Below are 7,500 nucleotides of genomic sequence, written 5' to 3' on the forward strand. Positions count from 1 at the left end.
TTCCACCCTACTTTTTTTTTATTGATTTAGAGCAATGGTTCTCAACCAGGGTCCACATGACCCCTGGGGCTATGTATAAGATTTTGTTACGGTTTATGTGCAATAAGTCGGTTTTACTCATACAAATACACAAAACATTTTAACAATTTTTTAAAACACAATTCCTAATAATGTTTAATTCTAAAAATACAATAGGATCTTTTAAACATTGAATGGTTATGAGGGTCCACCAGAATAAAATAGGAATCAAAGGGGTCCATAGGTAAAAAATGGTTGAGAACCACTGACTTAGAGGATGAAAGGAAGTTCTGTGATTCTTTTGAGGGTTTTAATAACTGGTAAAGAGGAAAGTTGGTTAAATTCAGACTGGAGATCCAGCTTGGATGCTTTCACAATCCAGGTGGTGATTGATGTTAACCCTTTGCCCATGCAAAGAATTTTCATAAGTTTGTCTTCAGCATCCATGCTTGTTTTACAGACATTTAGTTAGCCCTTCTTTCATATTCTTCTTCATCATCATTTAATGTCCACTTTCCTTGTTGACATGGGTTACATTAAAAAAAATGATGACACTAGAGAATTTGGTCTCAGGTTCCTGGAATATAAGTAAAAAAAATGAAATTGCCAAAGGTAGAATGCTTTTGATTACCAGGGTTGGCCAGAGGCTATACAAAAATAACTATCTTACAATTTTCTTTAAGTTTCTCCTGTTTTTATAAGAACCTGTCTGGGGTATTGTCTCGGATATTTGTATTTAGAAGTTGGTTATTTACTTCTGACGAGCCACTCGCTGGAATGTCAACTATTTCTTTGAACATTTTTGGACTTTGTAGCTTAAAAGTAAAACAAAACTGGTTTCTTCGTTAGAAATTTACGTGTGTGTGTGTGTGTGTGTGTGTGTGTGTGTGTGTGTGTGTGTGTGTGTGTGTGTGTGTGTGTGTGCGTGCGTGCGTGTGTGTGTTTTTGTATATATATATATATATATATATATATATATATGTGTATATATATATATATATGTGTGTGTGTGTGTGTTTTCATATGGGCATGTATATATATGTGTGTGTGTGTGTGTATGAGTGTATTATTTAGAAGTTCAAAATGTTTAACTACTTTAATTTCTTTGATAGTTTTAAGTCAACAGCTGCTTGTAGCACTTAGAGAGATCACTACTACCACCACCACCACCACAACAACAACAGCAACCACTGTCACCACCACTGCTGCTGGTGCTACAAAGTTAAATATAAATATTTCTGAAGTCACGAGGACTGTTGTCAGAACTGGTGCTTAACACCAGTTTCAAGGTATGGAGCTGTGTGTGTGTGTGTGCTCCTGGAGAGGACACAAGTTTATCTCAAGTAGCTGGCAGAATTGTTATCATGCCAGACAGAATGCTTTAGTGGCATTTCTTTTGGATTCACCGTCTGATGAATTCAAATTCCACCTAGGTTAATCTTGCCTTTCATCCATTTGGCGGGGGTCAGTAAAATACCAGTTGAGCATTGGGGTCACTGTAATCGACTAACCTCCTCCCCCCAAATTACAAGCCTTGTTCCTGTTCTAGAAAAATGTATCATCTGATTTTGCAGTGAATTTGAACTTGGAACCTAGGAGAGGATAGATAATTACTTCTGCCACCTGACTATTTTACTTTTTCACTGCTATTATTGCCTATTATTATTCCACCCCTGTAAAATGGAGTTTTGTCTTGTGGCCCCCACATATACACACAATAAGCTGTTCTCTGGAGCGGATTCATTCAACTAAATTTCTTCAAGGTGATGCCCCAGCATGGCCACAGTCTAATGATTGAAACAAGTAAGATATCATCATCATCATAATTTAACATCTGCTTTCCATGCTAGCATGGGTTGGACAGTTTGACAGGAGCTTTTTCTGTCTATCAAATCCATTCTCAAGGGCTTTGAATTACTCCAAAGCATTAATAGAAAGCACTTGCCCAAAGTGCCATACAGTGAGACTGAACTTGAAACCACGTGGTTGGGAAGTAAGCTTCTTGATCACACAATAATGCAACAATTCTATTATTAGACCCTTATTCTCACCAGATTACCCTTGACTTTTCCTTTCAAAGTTCAGGACATCTAGCAGCTGTAAAAAGGGTCACTGCAAGCATATAATTAATCAATTCTCTTAATACATTCTGTTTACCACCAAGTCACACTTTTAAGTCAGTCAAGTCTACAGCTACTGAACAGCTCTCATTTTATTCAACATCTATTCATAGTTGTTCAGTCTTACAATGTTTGTAAGAAACGTGTATTAACCCTTCAAAATTCAGATTCTGTCAAATCTCTAATGTTTATTTATCCACATTCATCATCATCATCGTTTTACGTCCGCTTTCCATGCTTCAAATACCAGTTTAACTCTTTAGCATTTAAACCGACCATATCCGTCCCAAATATTCTACAGCTTTTACATTCAAACTGGCCATATCTAGCCTCTCACGCCTATCCTACAATGATGTTCTAAAAATAAACAGTGACATTGTTAAAACCTGGAAGCTTTAAGATAATGCATGATTAATTCAAAACAATTCAGATTAAAAAAAAAAGCATTACATTTGATAATCTGAATATTAAAGGGTTAATAATGACAAAATTATTTTACTCATTTTTTCATTACTTTCAAAATTGAATCAAAAACAGTGTGTTTCAATAGAAATATGGCAATGAAAGGTTTCAGTCCTACTGCCCAGCACCTTGGGCAAGCATCTTCTACCATAGCCCTGTGCTGATCAGAGCCTTCTGAAAGAAGCTTGTAATACATGATTATATGTAGGTATGCACTATTGTCCGCTCATTGCGACAGACATCATGTGATAGTTGTAAGTACTTCTTATAGGATGACCATCATATGAAGAGTGGCATTCGTTTCCTGTCATCTGCAAAAACAGTTTAGCCAAGAGGAAATATTGTCTTCCTTTCAGATAGGTGAGGAGTGGTATTAGGAAGGTCATAATCAGGTCATAGAAAGTGTGACCGATGCAAATATGGAAATGTGGACATATAAATGATAATGATGATGACGACAATGTAATAGTAGAAGTAGTAGTAGTAGTAGTAGTAATAGTAGTAGAAGGTAATGATAAAGATTGAAATTTTGAAAAAATGCATCCAGCCTTCAGTCATTTGTACGTATGTGTCTCCATTTGAATTCATGGGTACTTGTTGGCTTTCTTATTTGTTTGTTAAACATACAAACATACGTATATATATATACATACATATATATATATATATATATATATATATATATATATATATATATATATATATATATATATCCTTCCTTTCCCGAGCGTCCAATAACACTATCCGTATCACGTCCTCACTTTGTTGTTTTTTTGTTATTGTTTTTTGTGTTTTTTTGAACTTATATATATATATATATATATATATATATATACACATACACACACACACACACACATACATATGTATATATTTATATATATGTGTATGTATGTTCAACAAACAAATAAGAATGCCAACATATATATATACACACACTTATATTTATTGATTTATATTATTAAGCACAAACAGATGTTGTTTTCTCATTGGAGGTATTCAATCAAATCTTATAGAAAAAAAAATACCCTGTCTGTTGTGTATGTGTTTGTGTGTGTGCGAATGAGAGAAGGACTGAGTTGGTTGGTAGAACTTGTGGTCAAAGTGGGCCAAAGAAAACTTAGCACAGAATGGAGCTTAAAGCAGGGATGTCAGAAAGAGAGAGAGAGATAATAATAATAATAATGATGATGCATGGTGACAGAATTAGCTTTGTGCATCTTTTATTTTTTACTTGTTTCAGTCATGTGACTGCAGCCAAGTTCAGGCACCGCCTTGAAGGGTTTATTGAAACAAGTCTACCCTAGTTCTGGTTTTTTTAAAACTCGGTACTTATTCTGTCAGTCATTTTTGTGAAGACACACACATGCTTCTACACAGTTTCTTTCTACTAAATTCACTCACAGGACATTGATTTGTCTAGGACTATAGTAGACGATACTTGCTCAAGGTGTTGCACAATGAAACAGGACCCAAAACCACATGGCTGCTAAGTAAACTTCTAAACCACACAACCATGCCTATATGTGTGATTGCGTGGCCACGTAACCGACCAGACTATCAGATGTTACACATCGCTGATCACAATATGCTTTGCATTGTTTTAGCCATTGAATGATGCCACCCTGTTGGCTAAGCGAGCCAGCCAACATTCCCCACTGGTCGATTGGGGAATTGCGCAACGTAAAATGAAGTGTTTTGTTCAAGAACACAATGTACCACTCAATCTAGAAATTGAACCTGCAAACTAGTGATTGTGAGAGCAATACCCTAACCAGTAGGCCATGCACCGTCACGCCTATTTGTGTATATTCAAAAAAGAAGAAATGTATAAAAATATTCTTTGAAATGGTATTTATTCTCTGTGGATTACAAATGGTTTCCGTTACTTTTCCTGAATATGATATAAACCCTGTTGGCTTATTTGAGAAGAAAATCTGTGCCTTGGAGGGATCTGATCAAATTTTATGGGTTGTTTAGAAAGTTGTGAAGGTATGTGGCTTAGTGGTTAGGATATTTGGCTCACAATTGTTAGGTTGTGAGTTCGATTCCTGGTGACATAGTGTGTTCTTCAATACGATACTTTATTTCATATTGCTCCAGTCCACTCAGCTGATACAAAATAGGTGGTACCTGTATTTCAAAGGGCCAGCCATGTCATATTCTGTGTCGCGCTGAATCTTCCCAAGAACTACATTAAAGGCATGTGTATCTGTGGAGTGCTCAGCCACTTGCATGTTAATTTCGCGAGCGGGCTGTTCCATTGATCAGATTAACGAGAACCCTTGTCATAGTAAGCAGCAGAGTGCCAGTTAGTCCACTTAGACAGTTGTGCATGGTTTCAGTAAAATGTTGGCAAACATTTGATTCAATACAGCCAAACTATTAACTCTAATTATTGTCATCATCATAATAACTATGTCATTGTAATAATTAATTGTCATTAAGTGCTATGATCATTAGGGGGTCATCTCCTCCTAGCAGGATGAACATCAAAGATTTCCATTCTCACACATGCACCATATAACGGTTTAGTCCAGTCCTTGATGTTATCAAACCAGTTTGTCCTATATCTTCCCCTCCAGCATTTACCATTTGAGTACATTTGCGTATTATTAGTACATTTGAGATGCAAAGGAATAGTTTCATAATTTGAGTTGTAATTTTAGTCCATAAATTAAATTGCTCCCCTTTCATAAAAATTAGTTATTTCCTGTGAAGTTTAATCATAATTGGCCCAAATTAAAATGGCTAATTGCTTAATAAATACTAAATGGTTACTAATTTTTAACCAATATATAGCTAAATTTCTAGACATTGAATTAGTGTGTTTTTGTGTCCATACACACACTCTCACACACATATATATAAACATATTCATACATTGCAATTTAAGCCTTAAACTGCATGACAAATAACTATTATTAAGAACTCCAGATGTATTTCCTTTTGTGTATTGTAATTGTATCCTTTGTCATAAATCCTGGATTTGACTTTATATATATATATATATGTGTGTGTGTGTATGTATATGTATATATATATATATATATATACACACACACACACACACACACACACACACACACACACAAACACATATACAACACATATATATATAGATACATGTACACACACACACATTTATGTTCATATATTCATTCATTCATTCACATATGCAAAGACACAATGTCACAGTTTTTTTTAAGAATGAATGCATCAATTCTGTATTAATTAAACATTTTAACTTCACCCAATTATATTTTAAAATTGATCTAAAAAATGACTAGCATAGTGCTATCTTTTAGATACCCTTAATTATAATTTTAATAATAATTATTACCTATGAGGTTTTTATTCCCATGCCAGCCACTTGATATGATCGGTATTTTAAATAATGATCTTATCCTTATTTATATAAATTTATATATATATATGGCTGGTTTCTTTCAGTTTCTATATACTAAATCCATTCACAAGGCTTTGGTTGGCTCAGGGCTATAGTAGAAAACTCGGATCTATTTTAAAACGGGAGCACCAGTTTTCATTTATGTTTTATGTAGTGTTTTTGGTACCGAAAGACTTTCAAACTTCATATACTTATCTATTTTGTGTTATAGAACAGAAAAAAATATTTGTATTCGAATTTATTTCATGTAAAAAATTGTCTTATTTCGATAATTTCTACTAATCACTGACGTCTATTCAGTTGAAAACAGTTAGCGCTGTAACGGTGTATATCGTATTAATCCCCTAACCCTAACTCTAACCCTAACTAGACTGTTAACCGTAACCGTAACCCTAACCCTAAAACTAACCCTAACTCTAGAATCTGAACTCTAAAATTGTTACACACATAGATACGCACAGCGTAATTTATTATATAAACAATATATGCGTATAAATTACGATTAAACCGGATGAAATATGTCACAGGGAATAACATTTTTATGACTGCCCAGCAGTAACTCTATTCAGCTGAATAGACGTCAGTGATTGGTTGAAATTACAGAAATACGACTTTAACATGGAATAACTTGCGAATTCCTTTTTTTTGTTAAGAAGACTAAGAGTAAAAGATGTTTTATATGACACATTCTACCAGTGTCCCAAGTTTCAAAGTGTTTCGTTAGTGTTTCGTTAAGAAAATACTGGTGCCCCCGTTTTAGAATAGATCCGAAAACTCTTGTTCTTGGTGCCATGCAGTAAGAGTCTATCCAAAACTACATGTTTGGGACGCAAGTTTGTTAATGTCAAAGTTATAGTTATCCATTAGCAAGCAGGATTCTTTCAGTCTAATTAGTTTCCGTGATTGATCTTGGGACTTTTGCGATGGTCGTTTCGAAGCTTCAGACGCAGGGGGAATTTGAAGAAACTCGAATGGAAATGATCTTTCAGTAGGATGAAGGACCGTTTGAGGAAAAGCGTTTACATAGTGTAAAACTGTCACTAAATAAAGTTTATTGAACAGAAATGTTGTTGTATATTGCTGTGAGATTTGTAGGAAAATATTCCTTTACAACCCCCCCCCCCCAAGAAAAAAAACAACAACAACAACAAAAAACAAAGCCAAAAAGAAAAACAGGAAGTCTGAACACACGAAGAAATACAGAACAAGAAAATCCCTAGCGCTGTGGAATGTGTGAGAAATCTTTCATTCTCGTTATCTGCAAAGATAGACACACCCTAGAAAAAACCCTATCTCTGCAAAATATATGAGCAATCCTTTGTCCCCAGCATTATTTTAACAATGTACAAAATAACGCACACTGGATGAATTTTAATACACGTTTTACTTCTGGTGACAGCTTTGGTTTTTAATGAATAAGCATGTATGAGGGGGCGCTGAAAAGTTCCTGGCTTTAAGGGTATCATGAAAAACTTGGTTGTAGGCCCAACT

General features: G+C 34.9%; 1 protein-coding gene across 13 annotated transcripts in view; it reads left to right on the forward strand.

Moving 5' to 3' along the window:
• The window catches only part of LOC106880938 (palmitoyltransferase ZDHHC9), a 169,219-nt gene that overhangs the window by 73,434 nt on the left and 88,285 nt on the right, over window positions 1-7,500 (forward strand). The window lies entirely within an intron of this gene.

The sequence above is a fragment of the Octopus bimaculoides genome, chromosome 21, assembly GCF_046866305.1.
Source record: "Octopus bimaculoides isolate indiv1 chromosome 21, ASM4686630v1, whole genome shotgun sequence".
NCBI lineage: Eukaryota > Metazoa > Mollusca > Cephalopoda > Octopoda > Octopodidae > Octopus > Octopus bimaculoides.